General features: G+C 47.2%; 1 protein-coding gene and 1 long non-coding RNA gene across 13 annotated transcripts in view; both read left to right on the top strand.

Moving 5' to 3' along the window:
- Positions 1-25,273, top strand: part of CUX1 (cut like homeobox 1) — a 364,476-nt gene that overhangs the window by 6,348 nt on the left and 332,855 nt on the right. Inside the window, exon 2 of one of the 12 annotated variants that reach the window (XM_049111083.1) lies at positions 7,487-7,594. The exons of the other annotated variants lie outside the window; for them this stretch is intronic. The gene's annotated coding sequence lies outside the window, so the exon portion shown is untranslated. The remainder of the gene's footprint in view (positions 1-7,486; positions 7,595-25,273) is intronic. 12 annotated transcript variants of the gene reach the window in all.
- LOC118355128 (uncharacterized) lies at positions 11,079-24,113 on the top strand. Its single transcript, XR_004816964.2, has 3 exons — positions 11,079-11,609; positions 23,229-23,492; positions 23,795-24,113. It is a non-coding gene; the product is annotated as an uncharacterized LOC118355128 (long non-coding RNA).

The raw sequence follows: 25,273 nt of genomic DNA, 5'->3' as shown, positions 1-25,273 counted from the left end.
TAGTGCACGAAATAAATCTTGTCATTTTCTTCATTTGAATCTGAAGGTTCTTTCTTGCTGCAGGAAGCCCAGGGCAGTTGGCAGAATTTTTGTGTTTATTAGAGCCCTGGGCCATGGGCAGCCTGGGAAGTTACTCAGATTTGGCTGGTAGGATTCCCACCTAGAGGGAGCCCCCGCCCACGGGCCCCATCCTCAGGAACCCCATCAGACAGGTGGCTGGAGAAGGAGTGAGGTTGGGAGTGTTCATTGCTCCCAGGAGTTTATCCAGCACCACAAAGCATCTGGGAAAAATAGCCAGGTAGGAGATTCACAGGGAACTTTATAAAAAGCCTAAGAGGCCACAGCAGGGCCCACTCAGCTGACAATTGAAACCCTCAATGCTTTTGACTGTGATTTATGAAGTTAATGTTGAAGAAATTACCAGAACTTACTCTGAAGCTTGTTCTGTCTTAGCATTATCCTGAGCGTACCAGCATGGGGCTTGTTTTCTTAAAGACATCTTTGTATTTGGCGGTGTTTAGTCAATATGTTAAAGGAGTTAACGTTTTTTAAAAAAGTTATGTATGGTTACGAGGTATTCCGAGTTTGGTTAAGGGAAGAACAAATTGACAAATTTGCTCTTTCTTAAGTGAACATTGCGAAATTGCAAGAAATGGAATGCCATTCTGACTGTCATTAAGATTTTATTTGGGTGTTGACAGCTTTTTGCTAAATGTAAGACGTTCGGATCCTGTCCACTCAACTGGAAAAAAAAAAAAAAAACACAAACAACTAGCTTAAAAGCTTCTTCCTAGTTTCCTCTTAAAAGTCTCTCTTACGTTAGTTCTTCCCCCAATACAATTTGAATGTTTCATTGTTTCATTTTCTCATATTGTCTTATGTTTTTTTCAGACCAAAAAGGGTAGGAGGTCCTTTTAGGCATCTTGATTCTGTTTATATTTTAGACTTGTGAAGGTCTTTGGTTGATTGCTAGTTTCCCTCCCTGTTTTTAGGGTAGAAATCGCTGTTGAGGTCAGAGTAACTTGATGAATGCTAAGAAATGACCTCATAGGGGTTTGCAAGGCTCAAGGCTCCTGGGCCCATGGGTAAGGAAGGGCCTCGAAGGCGCCGCCCTCAGTCTGGGCGCCGTCAGCCCCGAGCACCTGCTGTCACCGCTGCCTGCCATTCCTTGCCCCTCTTCTGAGCCCCTGCCCTGCCAAGCCTACCCCCTCCTGTGTTGTGACAACTGTTGTTTTCTTAATTTTTTTTTTCTTTGTAAGTATTTGTGGCACTCCATTATTTTGAGATTCTTGGAAGAAAGAGACTATGTAAATGAAAATTAAAAATAAAATTCTTGCTGGAGGGAATTGTGCATTTAATTCTTCTGATTAGTTTTGGAAAAGACTTTTTTTTCCTTCCCCTGAAAATAGGAACATTCTGTTGCTCCTATCACCATTTTTGCCTCATTCTGAAAGGTGTGGCAGATAATGGTGAAACATGTCCTTTATTTGCTGTGTCTCACCATGGTAGTTGACCTAGAACTTGAACCCACGCGATTCTGCGTACAGTGAATTATTTCTGATTCACATTGTTCTGCTCTGCCCTCGCTAAGCGTGTAGATAGCAACTGCCCATAGAACACAGACCTTTTAAAGGGGAAAGGTTTTGAGTCACTGAACACAGAAATTACAACTAAAATTTTGAGTAGCCTTACTTCAATTTCCAACTTCCCTTCTTGTTCATATGGCAGAGATGTTATAAGTCGTATGATTTTGAAACAGAAAACTATGATTTCAGGAGCATTCATGGAAATAATTCACTGGAATCCCTTCATTTCAGCTGTGCCATGGTTCCTTGCTTACATAACATCATGTGCTGTCACAGCATTCAGCTGGGGGGGGGGTACCAAGGTCAGATTTGGGGTCATGCTTCGGTTCTGTAGGCATGTGGGGGACCCAGGAGCCAGATGGGAAACCCAGGCTGCTGCAAGGCCCCCATCCAGGTGACTTGGTCCGGCACAGACCTCACAGTTGCAGGGGAGCTGGGGGGGGGGGGGAGGGGGCAAGTGAGCACCAAGGGCCTGGAGAGCAGTGCTAAGCGGTCAGGAAGTTGGTACCTGGAGCTGGTCACCCAGACGGGGTCGCTCTGTCCCCCCCCCCTTCAGATTTGTCAGCATTGGCATGGGATTGGGAGAGGAAGGGTATTGCCAGTTGTGGCTTAAGTGTCACTGTCAGGGGAGTGAGAAGTGGTTTGCGATTGTTTTACTTTGCTCTGTGTTGGTCTGTAATTATAGTCATTTTACGTCGCACGGATGCTTTAATAAATCTGTGTGTGCGCGCGCGTGCTCGTATGTAGGTAGTTTTGGGGGCTGCTTGTTGTATGAGAGAGCCAGATCAAAAAAAAAAAAAAAAAAGAGCCAGATCTTTCTAGCACAGGAGAACTGAGCATGTAGCCTTGACTTGTTTCAAAAGTGTCTGTTTGAAACAGGTCGTAATCCATTATAGATGTGGCTGCCAGATTATATCTTCCCAAACCATTGATCCAACCATGCTGTTCTCTCTCCTTAAACTCCTGCAGTGGCTCACTTGGGTGCAGAATGGAGACTGCTTTCCTTATGCCAGCAGATAGAGTTCCTCATGTTTGGCCGTACCTTACCTAAACCTTTTGCCCCACTTAGAAGGATCCCAGATTCATGCTCAATTTGGGGGAATGCTCTCATCCTTCCTCTGCACGTCTGAGTATCAAATCTTATTTCATGTACTTCCTTCCTTCATTCTGGCCCAGTGCTGCAGGAGTGTCTGGGTACCAGGTGCTGGTGATGCAGGCTGGAAGAGCAGCATTTGCCACCCTGGGGGCGTGGGCAGCTGGACTTTAGCCATGATGGAGCCATACGCCAGGAGTTGTTGGAGGGCTGCAGAGGAAGGGAGTCCAAAATTGGGGAAAGCGCCTCCCCCTTCCCTCACCCCGGAGCAGAGAGAAGGCCTTGGCTGAATTCTGTGCACCTGAGAATTTGTGGGAGAGAGGGCATTCCAGCAGTATGGTTGGGGGTGGCTGGTGATCTCTGAGGTCTGGTACCTTTTCTGGACCCCACATAGCATCCACCATAACTTCTGGCTGTCCTTGAGCACTCACGCTCTTGTTCTCCACCTTACATTGTCTTGTACCTGCTGTTTGATACAGCTCTGTGACAGAGCACCCAGCGAGTCCCGCTGCAAGAGAATTGCTGGCCTCTTTTAAGGGGGCAGTCCCAGGTATTCGGGTTTTTATTTATTTTATTTTATTTTATATTTTATTTTATTTTATATTTTATTTTATTTTATTTTAATTTTTATTTATTTATGATAGTCATACACACACACACACACACACACACACACACACACACAGGCAGAGACATAGGCAGAGGGAGAAGCAGGCTCCATGTACCGGGAGCCCGACGTGGGATTCGATCCGGGGTCTCCAGGATCGCGCCCTGGGCCAAAGGCAGGCGCCAAACTGCTGCGCCACCCAGGGATCCCCAGATATTCTGATTTAAGGCTCATTCAGCTAGTTCACTTAAGAGTGCAGACGGAATTCTTTTTAGGATTGTGCAAGGCAGGTAAGTTATATAAAAATGGGTGTGTTTTGAGTTAATAATAGATATATATACCAATAGAACATGCATTTCTTATTTATTTCCACTTACTGAATTCCATCTTTGTAAAGCTGCATGTACAGTGGTTAAAACATATGTAATCGTATTTGTGGTACATGAAATATTTAAAAAATCCACATTTTTAAAAATAGAATTAGCCAGAACAATTCTTTGATAGAGATTTATTCTTTGACTCTGCCCAGAGCCTGAATGGGAGGAAACTTCCCCCTAAGAACGGGGAAAGTGCGTTTTGTAATGATTAGAGCCCAAGCAATGCAAGAGAAAGCAAGCAGCAAGAGGCATGAAGGTCTGGGTGGCAGCACTGGAGAAACATCTTCCGTGTGCTCAGCCCGAAGAGGCTGCCCTGTGGGCCTGGCGTAAGGAGAGGCAAAGGCCCTGGGCCAGGCCCCCTTCAGAGCAGTGGCCTTCATAGCCTGCATGCTTTCTCTGCTTCTTCATTTACAAAGAAAGTACCTAGGATATTTTTGTGGAGGTGACGTCACTGTCTGGCCGCATAAGCATATGCATGGATTTGGGGAAGTGAGGGTTGCCAGGGGCAGCTAAGAGGAGCCACAGACCCCAGGGGCCAGCCTGGGTGGCTGATGGGAGGGGCGGGACCTGAGTTCACAGGGACTGGAAGAGGGAGAGGTGCCACCCCAGGCCCGGGAAGAGGGTGTGCTCCTGGCAGGATCCATGGGATTGGGGAGTCTGGTGGGAATTCAGGTGCTGAGCCCAGGAGAGAAGGAGCGGAGGAGATCAGTAGAGAGGTTGGTGTAAAAGTAGATGAGAACTTGACTCCTGGGGGTTGAAGCTAGTGGAGGATTTGTGTGGCAGTTGGTACTTGAGAGGCTGGCATCGTTTGAGGTGGGGAGGGCCAGAGAAGTAATCTTTATTGGGGGACCCCCGCTGAGTGTTAACTGCCCCAGTCCTGGAACTAGGACTGCTGGGATGTTTCAATGGAAGGGGAAGAGAAGTACTGTATTGCTTTGCTCATAGTAGACTGCACATCTTATGCCTGGTTTCATGGCCACTGGTGACAAGGTGGAGGCTTAAACTCTTCTTCTTCTTCTTCTTCTTCTTTTTTTTTTTTTTTAAAGTATACATTAACAGCTGTCATCTCCCAAGTACTGACCATGAGCAGGAGCGTTTTGGGGCCTTGAGTTCTTTCCTGTCATCCACATAACAGCCCTGGGGAGGAGAGAGGATCCGGCTGGTAGGTGGGAAGCCAGAGAGCCTCCTTGGTCCATGGCTTTCCTGCTGATCCCTGCTGCTCACGAGACTGGCTCCAGAGAAGTGGTGGGGTCCTTGTGCTGAGGCTGTGGGCAGATTCAGGAGCGGGGCCCCTGTCCATGGGACTACTCGAGACGAGCCTGGGCATGGGGAAGTCATCTAATGAGCAGCTGGAGATGGAAATGAAGCCTGTGAGGTGGGCATGCAGGTACTTGGGTTGACCTCGGTGGGTGGACACCTTCTGGTTGAGACCTTGCTGGATTTGAAAAGTTTCCTAGTGCCTCCCCGAGCCTTGAGACTTCAGAGTCCATTCATAGCAATAGAGCTCCCCAGAGAAGGTAATCAGATCATCCTTTGCTGGGCAAGGAGCGTTCCCATCAGCAAACATTATGTGATAGGGTGTAGCGACAGCCTTGAGCTGAAAGCAGCCCTCTTTTCTGTGCCCCCTGCTGTCCTCCTTGTCCCATCTGTGCAGACAACAAATGTGTCAGAAGAGCTTTGGGGAAATGGTAGGCAGGAGAGAGGGTGCTCATGGGAAGGAGGGAGAGAAGGAGCTGGCACAGGAGAGGCAGTATACCCCCATACCCCCTGTCCAGCTGCAGCGAGTTGGAGAGTGCGACTCTAAGCAGGGCTTTTCTCTGAGACACGGGGCCTGAAGCTGGTGCCGGGGAGCAATTTGCTGTTAGAGTCTAATATTTGTATTTCACTCCTGTGGTGGCCGGGACAAAACCCCCTCTTGCATAGCCCCCAGGAGTCCAGTTGTTTTAGGCACTGCAGTGATATTGGATTCAAATCCAAGCATCATCACCTGACAGCATGGGGTTCTGTCTGTAGTTACACATTGGAGGCAATGTTGGGGCGCCATCAGCGAGAGCCTGGCTTTGTAGGGGGGTCTGTAGGTGGGCATCTGTCCCGAAAGAAGAACCCTGGCTAGATCTACTCCTTCAGGGAATTATCATGGAAAAAGAGCTCTTAGTCTACTCTGGATTCAGATGACGTTTTTTGAATGTCTGATTTTTTTTTTTTTTGATGATGCAGTTTCTTTTGTAACAAAGTTATAAATTTAAAAAATAGAAAAAGGTGCAGTGGTCTTGGAAATAATGCAGCATGTGTGAGTGAAGTTGTCGGCAGTGACTCATTTTTCTCTTAGACTGTTGGGGCCATTCATTTATCAAGATTGTCTCTGTGGTTCCAGATGACCCCTGGGGTGCCAGGAGGAATAAGCCCTAGGCTCAGCTGGTCAGAGAACTGTAGGACACACAGGGTCCCCAGGGGTCAGGTTATAAGGGCGGGGGCCTGGAAAGACAGTCCTTGGCCATCTTGCTCCATTGGCTTATTTCATCTCCTATGGGCCATGCACTGTTCTAGCACAGTGTTCTAATGACCAGAACAGCAGGGAAACCCCTGCAATCAAGGAATTTACATTCTAGCAGGGGACTGAAAATAAACATAAGGGATACGTAAATTACATACTGTCAGTGACCCCAGCCTTGAGCAGACAGAGCAGGACTTTAGTGCAAAGCCCCACTGAGCCATATGAGGGGCTGACCAGAGTGAGGAGGGAGAAGCCGCTGAGACCAGCCTTGGGGAGGGGTGTGTGGAAGGCATAGTCCTGGAGAGAGATGGGGCGGGACAGGAGAGAACAGCCTGCGTGCAGGAGGGAGGAGCCCGGGCCCTGGTGTTTTAGGGCCGGGTCACAGGGTTGTAGTGGCTGTGGCTCAGAAGGGGCCACTTGTGCTCGAGGCTTCAGCAGAAGAACCCGAGTTGGGGAAGGGACAGGGAGCAGGGTAGGGAGGGAGTGGCCTTCTGGGTCTGTTTGACCCTGAGCGTCCAGCAGGCTGGTGTCACCTGGCGCTGGTCCTTGCACACTGCTGCCTGGCTAGGCCCTGGGAGTTTATTAAAAGCAGGTGGGTGGGGTGACTGCCCTGTACTTGAGCATTGGGCGTGACTCGATGTGCAGGGAGTCAGCTTGGAGTTTCTTTTCTTTATTCATCCCTATTTGCTTTTTTGTCGGTAATCCTTTGTAATTCCCCAGTTTCGTGATGTAATTTTAATGGAATTAAACTTGAACACTTTGAAATTATGTAATTAATTACGTTCAGCTTCAATTACAATGACTAATTATAGCGTGATACCTGGTGGCAAGTCAGACAGGTAGGTACTGGTGGGGGTTTGTTCCTGCTAGCTCACAGGACAGCCACTTCTGTGCAGCATCCAAGCCATCTGCACCCCGGGGACAGGCCAGCTGCCTTGCTGGTTGCCCCGGGTGCCTTCCAGTGCCACCTCTCCCGGAGCAGGTCCCTGGGACAAGGCGAGGTGCGAGACGCGTGGGCATTGCAGGGAGGGCGGGTGATGGCGTGTGGGAGGGTTGTTTTGGGATGCAAAGGCTTGAACTTCTTTGCAGGTTGAAAAGGAGGACTCACTCGTAAGTTTGGGGTGCCAGAAGGAAGCTGACAGCCCTGTTGTGAGATTCTTCCATTTTTCTGTGGGATGCGGGAGGGAGGCTACTCCCACAGGGAATCAGAAGTGTCAAGGAGAGGCTAAGACAGCTTACAGAGAAAAGAAAAGGTGTGAGAACCACCTTGGGGTGAACAGGAAAGTTGGGAGCAGGTTTAAAAAGGTTCCTATGTGGTGTTATTTCCAGGTGGCCAATGTGCAGGGCTTCTGGGACCAGTAAACTGAGCCTCAGACACCAGGACAGCAGCTCTGTGTTCGTGGACTTCCCAGAAAGTCTACCTCCACTTAGCACAAGGTAGCGGTTTTATTTTGTGTTAGGAGGAGGAGGAGGGTTGAGCTAAGAAATATTCACCTGAGTTGACCACTGCCCCTACAGCACCCACATCTCCTCCGGTTGGGGGGATGCAGTGTTCCCACGGGGATGGAGTGGTCAGGCCCTTCCACCTTGTCCCAGCACAGCTGCCTGCTTGCCCTTCCTTACTCTAGACACACCTGCCATCTAGCTGTTCTTCTGAGGAGGCTTCTCGGAATGGACTTGAAACAGAGGCGCCTGCGTGTGGCATCAGTGGCCAGCGTGCTGTTTCTGTGAGATGCCTGTTGTTTGAGAGGCTTAGGGCATTTTTCCAAAAGCTGATCTTTACGTCTCTGAGTTTTCTAGCATATTCCTCCTCTAGCATATTCCAAGGGTGCGTGGAGTGGACTGCACTAGCCAAGGAGCCCCTGCTCTCAGAAGCTTCTGCAGAGACTGTTATTTGGGTTAGGGCCTTTAGGATGTCTAAAAATCTTACAGATTTCTATTTTATAAGGGACAGTGTGACCTGAAAACATTTGAGTGTACAACTGGTTTTACATTTTGGTGGGGGTGGGGCACGATGGTGCAGAGTGCTCTTGGAAAATTTCTTTTTCTATTGAACATTCTTCAAAGAATATCTCCCTGGACACAATGCCCAATACCTCTGTTCTGTTACTTTTTACTTTTTTGTTTTTTTTATGGAGCCTCTGTGCCCAACATGGGGCTTGAATTCATGACCCCAAGTTTAAGAGTTGCACGCTCCACCAGCTGAGCCCAGCCAGGCGCCCCATTTCTCTTGATTTTTTTTTTTAATTTTTAAAAAATTTATTTATGATAGTCACAGAGAGAGAGAGAGAGAGAGAGAGGCAGAGACACAGGCAGAGGGAGAAGCAGGCTCCATGCACCGGGAGCCCGATGTGGGATTCGATCCCGGGTTTCCAGGATCGTGCCCTGGGCCAAAGGCAGGTGCCAAACCACTGTGCCACCCAGGGATCCCTCTCTTGATTTTTTAAAGATGAAATTCATATAAAATTGGCTGCTTTAACCTTTTTAAACTGTGCAATTCATTTTTTTTGTGTGTGTATTCATAATGTGCAACTGTCACCACAGTTGAATCGGAGAACGTTTTCACCACTCCAACAAGAAATCCGTACCTGGTAGCTGTAACCCCCCTGCATCTGCTCTGCACATCCCCTCCCGCTCCACTCCCCGCGCCTTCCCTCTCGCTGCCCCACACCTCCCCTCCCGCTTCTCACCTCAGGCTCTGTGGAATCGTTACTGTATTCTCTGTCTCAGTGGATTTGCCTGTTTTGGATATTTCACATATAAATGGAATCATATGATATGTGATCTTTTGTGTCTGGCTTCTTTCACTCAGTGTAATATCTTCCAGGTCCATCCGCTTTGTGGCACGTTCCTTTTTATGGCTGAATAATATCCCATGGTATGGGTATATAACATTTGATCCTCCTTTCATAAACAGGCATTTGGATTGTTTGTGCTTTGGGGCTTTTGTGAATACTGCTGCTTTTGTGAATACCACTCTGTGTGCAAAGTGTGTTTTTGCTTTTCATAGGTATGTACCTTGGAGTGGAAATGCTGGGTTGAACACGAGGACACTGTGTTCACATTTTTCAGTCTGCCCACCCTTAAAGATTTTATTCATGAGACACCCAGAGAGAGGCAGAGATACAGAGAGGCAGATAGAGAGGCAGCGGGGAAAAACGGGCTCCATGCGGGGAGCCCGATGTGGGACTTGATTCCAGGACCCTGGGATCATGACCTGAGCCAAAGGTGGACACTCAGCCACTGAGCCACCCAGGTGCCCTGAGTCTGTCCCTTTTTGACCTCCTGTCTGCAGCTCCGTTTTTATTGCCCAGGCTGCTCCCATCGTATTCTGCTCTGGTCTTCCTTTGGCCTCCTCTCCAGGGCCTTGTGTGGTGGGGTCGTTGCGCTTTGGAACCAGTGTGTGATAGAGGGGCTTGTGAAAAGACTGTGTGTTTGGCTAAGAGCAGACACTGCTGGCTTGCTCCCTCACTCCTTCCTGCTCTGGGATGAAATGAGAAGTTTGTCTAAACTTAAAAAAAAAAAAAAAAAAGTTTGTCTAAACTGCCACAGCATTGCCTTCCCCTGGCCAGGCGTGGTGGGGATTTCACTTTGTTTTGGCCACAGAGACAAGGGGATGTCTTATGACATCCTTGCTTATGAGAAAGTGCTGCTTCTCTCATGAAAGAAGATGAGCCAGACCAAAGCCCATAACGGGCCTGCGGGCAAGGAGGCTCTGGGGCCCGCTGCCACCAATCTGAGCACCATAGGGGGTGCCCAGGCTGGGGCAGATGCACACAGGTCATGGAGCAGGAAGATGGAAGGGGCCTGGGCCCTCAAACCTGCAGTCACTCTGCCTCCAGCCATCTGCGACACGAAGCAGGAATATTACAGATACGATCCAGATGGTAGGAAGTTTCTCTTGACTGCTTTGCTGGTGTGGACTTAGGAGTAATGCTTTTGAGGTGCTCTGGTCCTAGGTGAGGGGAGGCCTGAGAGCATGAGGAGGAATGTGTGCTCCAGTCTCACTCTCTTAGTAGCAGGCAGGATCCCATTTGCCAAGCCAGATGTCCCTCAATACTTTAGATGGAGCCAATAAAGCATTAAGCAATTAGAATTGTTAATATTCAGTTAAGTATAATTAGAAGCTGGTGTAAATTGTGAATGAAATTGACAGGTTCCATAAGTTACAGCAAAATGCCGAATCTTTTTCAGCTGTGTACGTGTGTCTGCGTGGGTCTGTCAATTCAGATAGGCGTGCCATGGCACCTCCTGAGTGCAATCACCACGAGGGGCTGTTACCAACTCAGTTCTTGGTCATTTTCAGAGTTTAGCAACATCTTGCCAACTGTTTTATCATATCAGAGATTGAGATCCTTGAGTCAAATGTAAGAGGTTTAGCACTCATTTTTGTACATGAGTGGCAGGAAAGTCCAGGTCTGTCTTCTGCCTGCCTCCAGGGTGTGTGTGTTGTGTGTGCATGTGTGTCTCTCACTCTATATCACTCCTCAGTTCACAGCACACATGATTCATCTTATTAAATGTTTTCTCCTCTGTGAGCCATTTCCGGACCCCCCACCCCCAGGCTGGTGTGTTTACTATGCCTTTACATGGCTGTGTTCTTGGGAACTGTGTGGCTTGCTTCGTAGGTGTAGATAGCTTCATGCCTGTCTGGCATTGTGCTGTACATCTTTCTCTCCCTCCTTTTCACTCATCACTGGTTTTCAAATCTGTTCAAGTTCCTCCCTACATTTTGGTCGACCTTCACAATAGCAGCATTGGATTCCATTTGAAGAATCCACTTGTCTTGCTTGGCTCAGGCAGATAGAACAAAATACTGTAGACCGGGTGGCTTCAACAACACATGTTTTATTTCTCACAGTTGTGCAGGCTGAAAGTCCAAGGTCAAGGTGCCTGCAGATTGCATTCCTGGTGAGCGCCTTCTTCCTAGCTTGGAGAGACAGCCATCTTCCTGCTATATCCTCCACATGGCAAAGGGGATTGAGAGAGTGATGTCTCTTCTTAGAAGGTCACTACTTCTGGCATGGGGATCACCCTTATGACCTCATTTAAACCTAAGTACCTCCCAAAAGCTCACCTCCAGATGTCATTATATCAAGGGCTAGGGATTCAACGTATGAATCTGGGGTACACAATTCAGTCTGTAGCACCAATCTGCCACCCCCAGCTCCTATGTCCATTTCTGTGGGGGGTGGCCCCGCTTTGTGGCCTCTTAACACCCCAATTCTTAGGGTATCCTTAACACATACCACTTGATGGATGGCCCAGGAGTGGGTTGGTGAGTCCAGAGCAAAAAGGATTGTTAATTTCACTAAGCGCTGCCAGATTGCTTCTCAGAGCGGAGGCATCACTGCTCTCTCCACGTTCACTTCAGCACTTCCTGGAGACTTTTTGCCATTCTGATGATTTTAAAGTGGTACTTCAGCGTTGTGTGATTTTACTCTGATCACCGGTAAGGTTCATACTTGTTATTGACCTGTTTTATACTTGTTAGATTTTCCACGTTTACCCTTCTGTAAATTGTCTCATCGTATAGTGGGTTTTTTTATTTTTTTTTTAATGGCTTACCATGTTTTTGCTGATTTGCAAGAGGTCTTTGTATGTTTTATATGCTAATCCCTTGTCGGTTTCGCTGTTGCAAATAATCTTTTCTTAGTCTCTTGTTGATTTGACTGTGGTGTCCTTCAGTATGTAGCAGAACCTAATTCTGATGAAGTCAAATCTGTCAGACCTTTACCCTTATGTTTGGTGTGATTTCCACCTTGAGAACATCTTTCCCCACTTGAAATCACAAAGACATTGGTATATATTTTTAAAGTTTATTTAAGTGATTTTTTTCGTCCAACATGGGGCTCACAACCCCAAGATCAAGAGTCGCACACTCTACCAGCTGAGCCAGCCAGGCGTCCCAAGGATACTCCTATTTTGATAGCCATAGATTGATCTTCCACGTTTAGATCTTTAGGTTGGTGATGGATTTTGTACCGAGAGTTAGCTAGTTTTTCCAACACTACCTGCCAAGCTGTCCCAGTGGTTTTTGGGATGCTGTCTTGCTTATAGTCTGGTGTGTTTCTGGGGTCATTCATTTGTTCTACCCAGCTATTTGTTTCTTCTTGTGCTCGTACGCTCGTACCACACCATTCTTTAACGGTGGCTTTATATGCATTTTAATTTCTGATCAGGTGGATTTATCCTCTTTGCTCTTCTTTTTCAAAATACCTTGGCAACTCAAGGTCCGTTGTTCTTTCGTGCACCTTTCTGTCTGGTTCCCTCCAAATTCCGGTGGAGTTTTATTGGATTTGGATGAAATAATACAGGTTATTTGGCGGCAGGAGGTGGGGGACGCGGAGTGAACTCTTAGGTTGTCCCATCCTTGAACAAAGCTATCTCTCCATTTATTTAGGTCTTCCTCCTCCAAAAAGATTTCTTGAATTCTTTATTAGAGGTAGTAGTAGCATTGTGATCAGTGTCTTATTTAAAAAAAAACACACACACACAACACACTTTTTTCCTCCTAATTGATGGTTGCGGTGTAGAGGGAAACAACTGGCTTTGTGTACAGATTCTGAAACTGGCAGGCTTGCTGAATCTCTAGTTTTCTGATTACCTTGACTCTTGCCTTTCTCTGAGGATGCAAAAAAGTGACACTTTTGTTTGTCTCTTTCCTTCCATTCCTTGAACCAGAGCTACTTGTTTTATGGGCCAGAGCCTTGGGGACCCTTTTGCCTATTGGTGGGTGATGGTGGCCTGTCCTTTCATGGTCACCAAGGGGATGTGCCTAAAGGGGTTTTTTGTTAGAAACCTTAATCGGATTGAGGAACTACATTGAGTCCCTTTCCTTTACTGAGGGTTTTCTTTTTCTTTTTTTTTTAATAATAAATAGGTATTGACCTTTAGTAAATACTTCTTCTTAACGATCTATTCAAGTCTGTGCAATTCTGATCCCCTCAGTCTGTGTCTGTGATAAATTACATGATGGTGATGGGTGCTTTGAGGTCAAATTGTGTGTTGCATTGTGGGGTAAACTTTTTTTTTTTTTTTTTTGGTCTCATATTTTAACATACAGTAGGATTTGTTGTAGAGTTTTTACATCAGTTCTATCCCCACCCCCCCAAAAAAAAATTGGCCCATACTTTTTACCTAGTTGGAATTGAAATGAGACAGGTCTCCTATACAGGGGGTGAAAACTGTTTTTGGAATCATTCCTCTGAGATGAGGATGGCCTCTGTAGGTCAGGGTGGAGTAGGGCTCAGCTGTTCTACCGTGGGTCCTGAGACTGGGCGCAGCTGGCAGGCATTTACCATTACACTTTCTTCAGCCTTTCGTTGACCAATTTGGGCATTTGGTAACTTTCTAGAAATACATCTATTGCATCTAGGCTTTAACATTTATTCTTGTATGAGTGTTCACAAGAGCTTCACCAGTTTTGCAAATCTGGCTTTTAGTGCTAGCTGTTGCGCGTCTTCTTTCTAGATTCTCTGCCTCTGAATTTATCTGCGACCTTATTTTTCAGTCTCATGTAGAGTTTTTGTTTGTTTTATTAATCCCTCAAGGAAACCCAGCTTTTGCCCTTCTTGACCTCTTTGTCTTTGTTTTTTGTTCATGTCACCAATTTCTCTTCTTCATTTCGTTCCTGTCTCTTAGAGGCCACTCTTTTCCAGACTTCTTTTTTCAGAATGCTCAGCTTTCTGATTTAAATTCTTTCTCGTTTTCTGCTAAATGTATTCAAAGCTGTAATATCTCTTCTAAGGATTGCTTTAGCAGTGCTCCACAAACTTTGACACCTCGTGCTTTCATTTTTATGCACTTTGTAGAATTGTATTCATTTTGTAATTTCCCTTATAATTTCCTCTTGAACCCAAGGGTTAGTTAAAAGTAGATATTTTCTAGATTTTTGACATTAAAAAGAAAACTTCTTAGACTATCTCGATGTCTGTTTTGATTGCATATAGTTGGAGGACGTAGTTCACATGATGCTGATTTCTCCAGAATAAATATGTAAGAGACCTTTTGAGTGCCTTTGCACTTGGTGGATTTTTGCAGATGTTCTGTATGTGTTCAAAAGTAATGTGTTTTCTGTTTGGTGATAAAGTTTTCTCTATTATTTTTGAGCCTATTTGTGGTACTTAATTTTTCTAGGTCTCTGCTGATTTTCTTCCTATAGTTTTGACAGCTATTTTATTATGTTAAGGCTGTATTGTTAGATACACATAGGAGCATGGTCTTTGTTTTCCTGATTAATAGTTTTTTTCTGGTGTATATGTAGACTCTTTCTTCCTCCTTTATGATGTTTTTCACCTTAAATTCTGTTTGTATTGTTGCTATAAGATTTCTGTTTATTTTTCTTTGTAGTTTCTGTGTGCCCGATAACACTTTTTTTTTTCCTCTAACATTATTTTCAGTCTTTCCATATCCTTTTGCTTTAGATGTGTTTATTTTAGATATACGATGTAGGATTCTGTTTTTTAAACCCAGGTTAAGAGTCTGTCTTTGATTAGTGAATTTAATTGGCATACATTTAGGGTAATTATGGTTATTTTAGGACTTGTGCAATATTATACGCTTTTCTTTTTACCATTATTTTTGGGGAAGGTGTCTTATAATGTTTTATTGACTTGGTTTTTTTTTCCTCTGCTGGATTTTAAAATTGTGCAATCTATTTTATTTTCCTGAAATCCAGAATCGAGATTATTCCTGAAGTTATTAAGACAGACCCCTTCATGTGTTTGTTTTTTTTCTGTTTCTAAGGTCATTTTCTCTGTCTTCTTTCCACCAGCCTCTCTTTCCTCTCTGCTGGTTTTGACTGTGTCCATTTTAAGTTTTTGTTCAGTCAGATCCATTAACTCTAATTTCCCTGTGCAGGTTGTTGGGCTAGCTAGTTGGTTTCTCTCTTCCAGTGTTTGCTCTCCTTCTGGCTGTTTTTCCCTGTGACCTGTGGTCTCCTCGGCCTGAGCCCAGGGGTATATCAGCTGATGCCTTGCCCCTGAGGGGAAAGAGTGAGGCCACAGTTTATCAACCACCTGGTTTGGTGAGAGGGCCCTGCCCTTAGGGTAGAGAGCTTGGGCAGGGGACAGTAAGGCCCCTTAGGCAACCTTGAGTCCTTGCTCTAGCCACACCTGTTTTCCTCCGGCTACCTGCCTCTGATGTTATCAGCCAGCAGATCCCCTGGGGCATGGGTCACCTTCAGGGATTCTGATTCTGCTAGTCTGGGATGGGTGTTGGTAGCTTTTAAAAGGGCGTGATCTTGGAGACCCGGGATCAAGTCCCACGTCAGGCCCCCTGCATGGAGCCTGCTTCTCCCTCTACCTGTGTCTCTGCCTCTCTTTCTCTCTGTGTCTCTCATGAATAAGTAAGTAAAATCTTTAAAAAAAAAAAATTTCTTGTGATAGGGGTAGGGTACACAGTGGACTGGTCATGAATTAGCAGTTGTTGAAGCTGAGGGACCACCAGATGGGTAAGTACTTAGGGGTTTATTATACTGTTCATAAACAGCTAAAATTCTGATTACTTCCTGGCTAACACCCACTGGTCCTAGGCTGTGGTATGGGGATTGAGATAGGGGACAGCACAGAGGAGACCAGCTAGCTAGACCCGGGGGTGGCTGCCAGAACATTTAAAATGACTTATGTGGTGTATGTTATATTTCTGTTAGCACTGGTCTAAATCGAGACCCTCACTACTCAAAGAGGTCCCACGAACCAGCAGTTTGGGCATCTCCTGGAGCTTGTTAGAAGTGCAGAATCTCAGGCCCCATCCCAGACCTCCTGAGTCAGAATCTGCAATTTTATGAGATCCCCAGGTGATTCATATGCACTTTAAATTTGAGAAGCATTGGTCTAGATCCTCTTAAAAGGGAGGGTTGGTTTTATTGAATTTGTATTTTAATAGTGACTCCTTCCTTATCTTCCCTGTAGAGTTTTCCAGAACACAGTGTTGCAGAGGGCTGAGCTGCCAGGTGGATGGCCTACAGTCAGTGCTCTTGGGACCCCTCCCAAACCTCTCTTATCTATTAGGCCCTCCCAAACCTCTCTTATCTCTTAGACCCAGCTCCTCTGGTATATATACTTGGTTCTAATAATACCAATCATCTGCTTTTCAAGGTCTTAACATATTAAAATAACACATTGGAAGAAGGCAAGGGATGTTCTCTTGGTAGGACAACTAGGGGTCAGCTAGGGAGCAGACCAGAAAGACAAAAGAGTTGCAGGCCTGGGCTTTGTGGTGTAGAGGCAACTTCTACAGGTAGACTCTTGAGGACTGGAGGGATTCACGATGGATGTCAGCCCCGACTTCCAGTATGATTAGCCCGAGCCACTAAGAAGTGACTAAGTTACACTGTGATTTGAGGCCTATATGCACCATCCTGTGGGGAAGGCCCTGCTTTCACCTGTGCCCTGGCAAATGTCGGGGCCTAGATTGAAGACATGTATTTGGAAAACGAACTTCGAGGAGCCTCTGCGCTGCTCATGGAGCTGTTCTCAGTGTGAGCATACGGGGTTTTCTTTTCTTTTTCTTTTTTTTTTTTTTTGGAGCCCGATGTGGGACTTGATCCGGGGACTCCAGGATCACACCCTGGACCGACAGCAGGCGCTAAACCGCTGAGCCACCCAGGCTGCACCACATGGGGTTTTCTAGATGGATAGCCTTTGGATGTGCCCAGAGCCTGTCAGCTGCTGGCCCTCCTGGCTGCGGGCACACCCACCTGGGTGGCAGATGACCCTCCTGGCTTGGAACCTTTGCTCTTCTGTTTATTGGCTGTGTGACTCTGGGCATCTAACCTGCTTCCTTTGTAAAAAAAAAAAAAAAAAAAGGGGTGATAGTAAAACTCCATACTTTATTGGGGTTTTCTTAAGGCTCAGCTTAGGACAGTGCCTGATATACTGTCCTCAGTTTTTTTAGCCTGAAAGAGTCAAGGAGAGTAGTGGTGCAGGCAGCTCATCAATACAGACTGCCTTATATTAAAAGAATAATAGGGACACCTGGGTGGCTCAGTGGTTGAGTGTCTGCCTTTGGCTCAGGTTGTGATCTTGGGGTCCTGAGATCGAGTCCCGAGTCAGGCTTCTTAGGGAGCCTGTTTCTCCCTCTGCCTCTCTCTCTGTGTCTCTCATAAATGAATGAATGAATGAATGAAAAATAGTGGGGTACTTGGGGGCTCAGGTAGTTTAGCATCTGACTCTTGATTTCGGCTCAGGTCATGATCTCAGGGTCATGGGATTGAGCCCTGTGTTGAGCTGTGCGCTTAGTGTGGAGTCTGCTTGGGATTCTCTCTCTCTCCTTCTCCCCCTGCTCCTGCTCTTTCTCTCTCTCTAAAATAAATACATCTTGGAAAAAAAAAAAAAAAGAATAATAGTGTTACTAACCCAGATGGAGCTGTCCTCTGTCACAGTGTCAGCCCTGATGCCTGGGCTGTCTTGGTCACTGGGTACAGACTGATGTTGTGTTGTTTGTGTTTTTCTTTTATGCTTTTCCCTGGAGATTTTTCCGCCTTATAAGATTAAAAATATCTGCTTCCACATTAAACCCAACTCAGTTTGAATAATGTATTTTTAAGGCAAAAGCCTGCTCTTGGGTGTGAGTAACTTCCACGTCAAATGTTCAGTGGGCAAATGAAAAATGTGAGTCATGCAGTACTTGGCACCTTTGGCTTTTAATATTTGGTGGCAAACTTCCTACAGAGAGGAGGAATTTCAAAGTGGAAGTCCTTTCAGATCCAGATGGCGAAAGAATTGTTCAGTGTTGGTGGGGACTGACTAGTAATTGGTTTTTCTCCTATTTTCTCAGCCTGCTAGGCCACTGGCAAGGCCAGATTTAGTTCTGACTTCACTTCTCTTGTGCGGTGAAGCTCTGGGCCTACGGAATGTGCTTACCTTGAAGGATGAGAACGATTTCTAGCAGCTTCTTAAATGCACAGCAAATAGAAAACAGAATGTGGGTAGTCCCACAGAACACTGGCAAGGCATCTCTGCCGGCCTGGAGAGCTTTGGTCTGCTCTCTGCAGTGGTTGCTGACAGCGACGAGCAGGATATAGCAGCTGGGCCATGTGACTTACATGTCGGGCTCTGAGTTTTGTTTTCTTGGCCAAGATCTTGAAGCCTGTTTCCAAGTAGGTGTTTCTGCCTTGGCAGCAGATTTGAGCTGTTATGTAGGCAGCCTTGTCCTTTTCCAAAGGGGAGCTGCCTTGGAGGGTACAGGAGAGGGACAGAGCAGCTAATATTAGTGTTCTTTCCCTCCTGTGTCAGGTAATCTTGAACGGAGTGGCACTGTTGCCTGAATTTTGAATGTAGGAAAGTCATATAAAACCTGCTTTGATCTGACTTTTTAGGTACATGATAGAAATACGAAAATTGGAGGAAATGGTGAAATCGTTGTGTAGAACATGCGTCAGCAGGGATTTCAGAGGCCGAGTAAGAAAGTTTGTTGGTGAGAAATCTTGGGTGATAAGGAAAGAGAAGTCAGTGCCTGGTAAGGGCTCGAAGCTCCCCTGCAGGTGTGCCTGGGGTGTCATGCCGGGGCCCAGCAGCTCCAGGCAGCCTCTGGGAAGCTGTGGCCTCCTCCATCTGACCCTTTGCAGCCCAGGCTGGAGCCAACCTCCTAGGTTCCACCACTAGAAAATGGTCAGGGAGGGGAGCCTGGCTGGTACAGTCGGTTGAGCATCAGCTCAGGTCAGGTCATGGTCTCAGGGTTGTGGGGTTGAGTCCCACATGGGGCTCCATGCTCAGTGCAGAGCCTGCCTAAGACTCTCTCTCCCTCTGCCTCTCCCCACCCCCTGCACACACAGGTACTCTCTCTGTCTCTAAAATAAATCAGTCTTTTAAAAAAATTGGTCAAGGAGGGTATGCCTGCGTGACTCAGTTGGAAGAGCATGTGACTCTTGATCTTGGGGTCGTGAGTTCAAGCCCCACATTGGGTGTAGAGATGACTTAAACGTAAAAAAAGAAGATGATTAGGGAGTAAAAACAGTTATTAAAGCAGGATAAACACTGTTCTGTGTGATTCGTACAGTTATCACAATTTGGAATTGTTGAAGGAACAATAAAAGGGGGGAGAAAAAAAGTTGTACATCTTGAGTGTATTTAATTTGAAAATAAAAATTGTCTAAAGGTAGTCATTGGTTTTTGCATGTTTTTCTTTCATTCAAAGCATTTGATTTTCAGTTTCCAATCAAAATTCTATCAGTATTCAAAAAGAACCAGCCCCCTGCCCACATCTCCCCACCATTGGTACCTGCGCCCTGGCACAGTCTCTTGTCTGGGAAGCTGGCTTCTCTGATCCTGATCCTGGTCCTTGGGTTTCAGGGTGGGCGTCTGCTTGCTGGTGTGGCGCTATGAGATGTGCAGGTGCAGTGGGGGCTCACAAAAGGTCCCCTTCACCCCTCTCCCCCTTGCAGGGGTAGTCCTGTTTCTCCTTTGGGCTCAACTGATTTTCACATATTCAGCGTTCAGATGGCTCTGACTACATAAATACTCATAAATACTAATTTCTGTGTACAAGGTCTGATTTCTTCCCAAACTCTCTTCTAGCAAGAGAATTTGTGTCTCTTAAAATATGGGAACCCATCAGACTGGTAGGGCCTCATCTTTTCTTGGCAGTACTGCTCCTGGCCCCTTGTCTTTCTGCTCCAGCTGGGACTAGCTGCTGCCTGGCCCCGGCACCACCCTCCTCCTGGTCCCCTTCACCATCATCTTTCCTTCCACTGTAGGATCGCCTGTCTCCCGAAATCTTGTGGTTTTGACTTTCTCGGTTAATATCTCACGAGGGCGCGGGGGTGGGGGGGGTGGGGGGCTCTTCTCCAGTAGCTCCTGATAAAGGTGGTTGTGGAGCGCAGCATTCCAGATCAGAAAGCCATGCCCTTGAAATCAGGAAGACCAGGCAGCCAGGGCTCCTGTTGTTGGGGACAGTGGCATTTCCCATCCTTTGCTCTGTCTCTCTGCCACTTGGAGAGACATGGTCTTGACCTTCCCCTTTTTCGAGATCAGGAAGATGCACCTCAGGGCGGGTCTTGTTTCCTTGCCTATATTCCGCGTCGTCCGGAGCTCAGAGCTCGTTATTCAGACGTGGGGCCTCAGGGCCATATCTGGCCGTTTTTCTTACCTTTTATTTTTCATGTCTTTGTCTTTTTTGATGTATCCTGGAGAACTGTTCAACCGCCCAATCTTTCTGAACTTTTATCTGTCATATTTGTAACTTCTGAGTTTTCTTTCTTGTTCTCTGAATGTTCCATTCTTATGACCTATTCTTGTTTTTGTACATTAAGTGTCCTCTTTGATCTCACTGGCTATATTCACCACGGTGTCTTTTTAAAGTTCTGTTGCTCGCGTTGACTTCTCTTTATTTTTACTTAAAACATTTTTTTTTTTTTAATTAAACGCTACACCCAACGTGGGGCTGGAACTCAGGACCCCGAGATTAAGAGCCACACCCTTACCAACTGAGCTGGCTAGGTGCCCCCTCTTCGTTTTTACTTTTCAAATCCTTAAGAAAACATACAATTTAATACCTGTAAACAATTGCATGTAACACATTTTGATCACAAAGTGTAGTAACCTGGTGATCTTCTCTCCCTCTTGCCCCAAGAATGTCACCAATCATTTACATCCACCTGTAAACTCCTCCTCTCCTGTTTTCCTGCCTCCCTATCCAGACAGGAGACCCCTGTCCTAAGTTCTGGTTCTATTATGCCACAGTCTTAAAATAGCATTTGTTTTATCACAAATGTCTATACGCTTAAATGCTGTGATATTTACTCTTGCTTGGGTTTGAGCTCTATAAAAATGATATTAATTCAGCATGCTGACTGCTGGCACTTACTTTTTGACTCTTGTGTCATGGAGATTCACCTGTGATGTTGCAGGAAATGTGGTCTGTTTTCTCTGATGTTGGTACCCAGTAGTGTGACTAGACTGGTTTTATTTATCTTTTCTCCTGTTGCTTCGTCTTTTTTCATTTTTTCTTTCTTTGTTTTGGTCCCAGTTAGAGATTCTGTCGAATGCCTGGTGACATTTGCATCATCTATCCATACTTCAGAGCAAGCCACTAGCATGCTTATGTGGAAGCTGTGTGTGCATGCGTGCGTGCGTGTGTGTGTGGGTGGGTGGGTGGGTGGTTTGGGGACAGTTGACTGCTGGCCTTCACTATAAGAGATCAACCAGGTGTTTTTGTGGGGTGGGGGAGTCCGCAAAGTGTCTGTATCTGTGGCTCTTGTTTTGGGCTGACAGTTTCTTCAGTGAGAGACCCTTTGTTTCCCTGCAAGGAGGGGTGGTTGGGGGCTATATGTCTGATTGACTGTCTTCCAGTGACCAGGCTGGGGAAGAGGCTGGGATGTTCATTCAGTCCGCCTGCAAGTAGTGGAGAGACATCTCAGTTTTCTGCTGACAGTGGGGGACATGTCCTGAGACTGCATGAGGTCTAAACGGCATCTTGCCCAACTTGCACTCCCACCTTCCAAACACCCCCCCCCCCCCCCCCCGCCTGTCTTGAGTCTTTTCCGAGTTCTTTGGCACAGATGACCTTACTGTATATTGGGTCCCATCTCAAGGTCAAGGCTATAAGCTTCCCCTGGTCTCTTGAGGCTATAGTGTCTGGTTCAACAGCTTTGCAGCCTCTTACATGGGTGTGTGGGGGGCGGGGGGGGGGGGCTTCTCCTTCACTCCCTCATCTCTCCACTTGTCTCCTGAGTTTAGACCATAGTTGTTCTGTCCGAGAGGGCATAGAGATGACCTGTGTGTCAGTCTGCCCTGTTAACCTGGAACTTACACGATTTCAAAAGGCCCACATTTTTGGATCAGGGTAGGCCATATATGATGACACCAGTTTTATAGGAAACACCAGTTTAGTCTTTTACAGCAATCTTGGGAGCAGCTTCCAACCAGGCTGCCAGTGAGTGACACATGGTAAACACATGCTGGGATCGTCTTTAGAAGTGGCTTCATGAACCGCCAGGAACACTGGTCTCCTTACTGTAGGGGCCTGGGCTGGACCGGGAAGAAGGGAGCACGCAAACTTTGGGACCTGGGGCCTGGGTTCTAGTCCTGCCTGCATCGTCTACTGCTTGCAGGGCTACACTCCCTCATCTGTAAAAGGCGAGCCCTTCTTGGCTAGGTTGTTAAAAAAACAAAGGGAGGGGGTAGATGTGAGGTGCCTTTGGGGAGCTGCTCTGCCAACAGGAGCTATTATTAACCCTAACATCCTTGCTGGACTAAGAAATGGCACCTCATTCTCAGCAGTGTGCTCCCACCTGTTTTTATTCACACACACACACACACACACACACACTCAAAAGGACTAAAACCAGACTCGCTTTGGATTGTGATGATCTGTTGCAGGTTATATATTTCCCTCTCTTTATGAATTTCCCTGCTTCTGTCTTTTTTTAAGTTATTTATTTTTCTAATCTCTGCCCAACATGGGGCTTGAACTCACAGCCCCGAGATCAAGAGCCACATGTTCTTTTGACTGAGCCGGCCAGATGCCCCATCCCTCTCTTGCTTTTCATCTTCTGCCCCTTCCCTTGGAGCCCCCCCACCCTACTTGGCCCTGCGTCCCTGCAGAAGTGATTCTGTTTTCCCATCCTCCGGAACTCTGTCTCTGGAACCCTTTGGCCTTCCTGGTTGGCCTGGCCCCTCTGCTCCCTCTGTGTTGACCTTGGAGTCTGTGAATCTGGCCTGGTAGCCTGGCCGGTCTGGGCCTCCTAATGGGAGGAATCACGCCTGGTTGTGTGATCTTCTTTCTGTAGGGTCTGGTCATGTCTCACTGATTGACAGATTGAGGCTCAGGGAACTTACAGGTGGCCAGGTGGCATAGCAGGAGAGCCCTCAGTGCTTCTGTAGGGATTTTGTAGCTGAAGTCCCAACATTTAGCATGGCACCTTCTCCATGTGTCCTGTCGTGTGTGTCCCGTGTCCCCCCCATCCCCTTCCCCCCCTCCCCCGCCCCGCCATGTTAGAAACAGCTTGGGTCAGCAGGAAGTGAGCAAGTTGCAATTTGTTTACCTCATTAGAGTGGTGTGTCCATCCATTCTCCTCCCTAACCTGAATTGTTTATCCAAGCCTGTGTTTTCCATTCTCTAATTGAAGGCTCTAAAAATGGGCCCATCAAGAAGCCGGTGGCTGTGGGAAATGAAGTGGACTTCACAGAAGGATGGCATGAGCAGACGGATTTTCTTCCCTTTCGATGGAAAGCCTTCAGAGGGCTGTGTCTCTCCCAGCCAGGACAGACACAGCGATGCAATCTGTTTCCTGCAGGCCCAAGGGGAATGCTTCCTCCTTGTGGTTAGTGACTTCAAAAGTTGCCCCAGTTAGATGAAGTTCAACCGTTTCTCCAGTTTCGACGACTTGGGGGTAAGCCGGTCACGTTGCTCTGACACTGTTGCCGTGGCACTTGAGGAAAAGCCTCCCTCGAACCCCAGGAGGAGCTTACAAGCTTTCCTCTTCTCTCCAGTCCCCTCTTCATCGTTAAACCGAAACTGCTGTCCTGAAGCCAAACTAATTTTGGGATCCCTCCCTGGGCCTCATCCTCCTTGACCTCTTCCTGTCCCCTCTGTGCCTCCTTGACTCCCACACGTGCCAGCTGTACCAGGCCCCTGGGTGTTTGAACTGCCGCCACTGAGCCTCTGCTCACGCCACGTCGTGTCTCCCCCCAGGAGCACCCTCTCATGTCCGCTCCCCCAGCCTCCGAAGCCCTGCCCAGCTCAAGTTCCTGTTTGAAAGGAGCCCTTCCGATCACCTCCAACAGACAGAAGCTACCCTCCTCTGAACCCCAGCCCGGGGCCCGTTGGGCCTGGCCTGTATTTCTGCCCTCACTGTACCCAGCATCAATTCCCTGCGTGCTGGTTTCGTGCCTCTTGGAGGCAGGCAGCTTACACCAGTGCAGGGGCTGTGCTGGGCTCTGGCACTCCAGCCCCTGTCGCCTTGCCTTACATATGATAGGCACAACATTCAATAAATGTCATATTTTTGAAATATCTGTAGAAATAAAAAGAAATGCTTCCCCCCTCCCTGCCCCCCGTTCCAGGAGTCACAATGCATGGCTTTCATCCACTTTCAACACATAAAAGCTGTTTTCAACACAGAAAGGCCTTTCACATTCTTAGTTAATAGTCAGCTTTTGGAATGATGTGGACTAGAATGAAAAATGAGGATGAACACCTCTGGAATCAGCTGTTTTGAATTAAATAAAGCTGAGTGAGTGAGGTTGGAGTCAGGTGAAGCGAGAAGATGGGATTGAACCAGGGAGGATTAATAGGCTGGGCTCCTTTAAACTCTGAGGGACTGTTTTCTCAGAAATGAGCCAAAGGGATGGACAGGGCTCTTCTGGTCCCCATTCTGTCCTCCCAAGGCTGTTGCACCCTTCCCTCCACCTGGCTCAGAATAACTTAATCCTTCCTGTGGCTTCGCATAAGCGCAAGAAGGTGTTTTTGGTCTTTTTTTGTGGGGGTTTTGTTCTCCCCTTCACCGTTCTCCCTGGGACTTTTCAGAGACCTGCTTCCCCAGGCTGGCTTAGCAGTAAGGACTCTGAGTCTGGGAGCGAGTTGTATGAATGTCCAGGTCACTGCTCTGTGTAGTGTGTAGGCATGTTGGGTGGGTTGCGTGCCCATGTCCCATGCTCTTGGTTGGCCTGCCCGCTCCACATGGAGCGTGGTGCTCTGGATGTGGCACTTTGGACGTGGTGGATGTGGCAGTCTGGATGCGGTACGTCCACTCAGCCCCCAGCTGCTTTGTAGTAGCCGGCTCTGCCCAGAGGCCACAGGAGCAGAACCAAGGTAACAAAACAAAAGCAAATCCTACCAAGTCCTTATTACAAAACCTGCTGAATTGACCTCTGTCTCAGTAGGGGCAGGGGGGTCCCAAGTCTGACTGTAAAGGTGGTAGAGGTGACCTTCCCTTGCCGAGGCTGGCGGTTTAATGAACTTCACCAATACCTTGGGTGGGGACAATAGATGGCCTTTGGCCAGCTGATAGGAACTAGCTCCCTGGAAATTCTGGGGCCTCCAGGTCTGCTAGCTTTTAGTGAAGTGTATGGACAGCAGCGCAGCCAGATGTGTCTGTTCCCATGTGGGTCCTCTGGTCACATTCGTCCGCCATGGGCAGGTGGGCACTGGCGCCCGCAGTTCTTGCAGGGG

The sequence above is a fragment of the Canis lupus genome, chromosome 6 (genome assembly GCF_003254725.2).
Source record: "Canis lupus dingo isolate Sandy chromosome 6, ASM325472v2, whole genome shotgun sequence".
Taxonomy (NCBI): Eukaryota; Metazoa; Chordata; class Mammalia; order Carnivora; family Canidae; genus Canis; species Canis lupus.
This window is presented reverse-complemented; position numbering and strand designations above follow the sequence as displayed.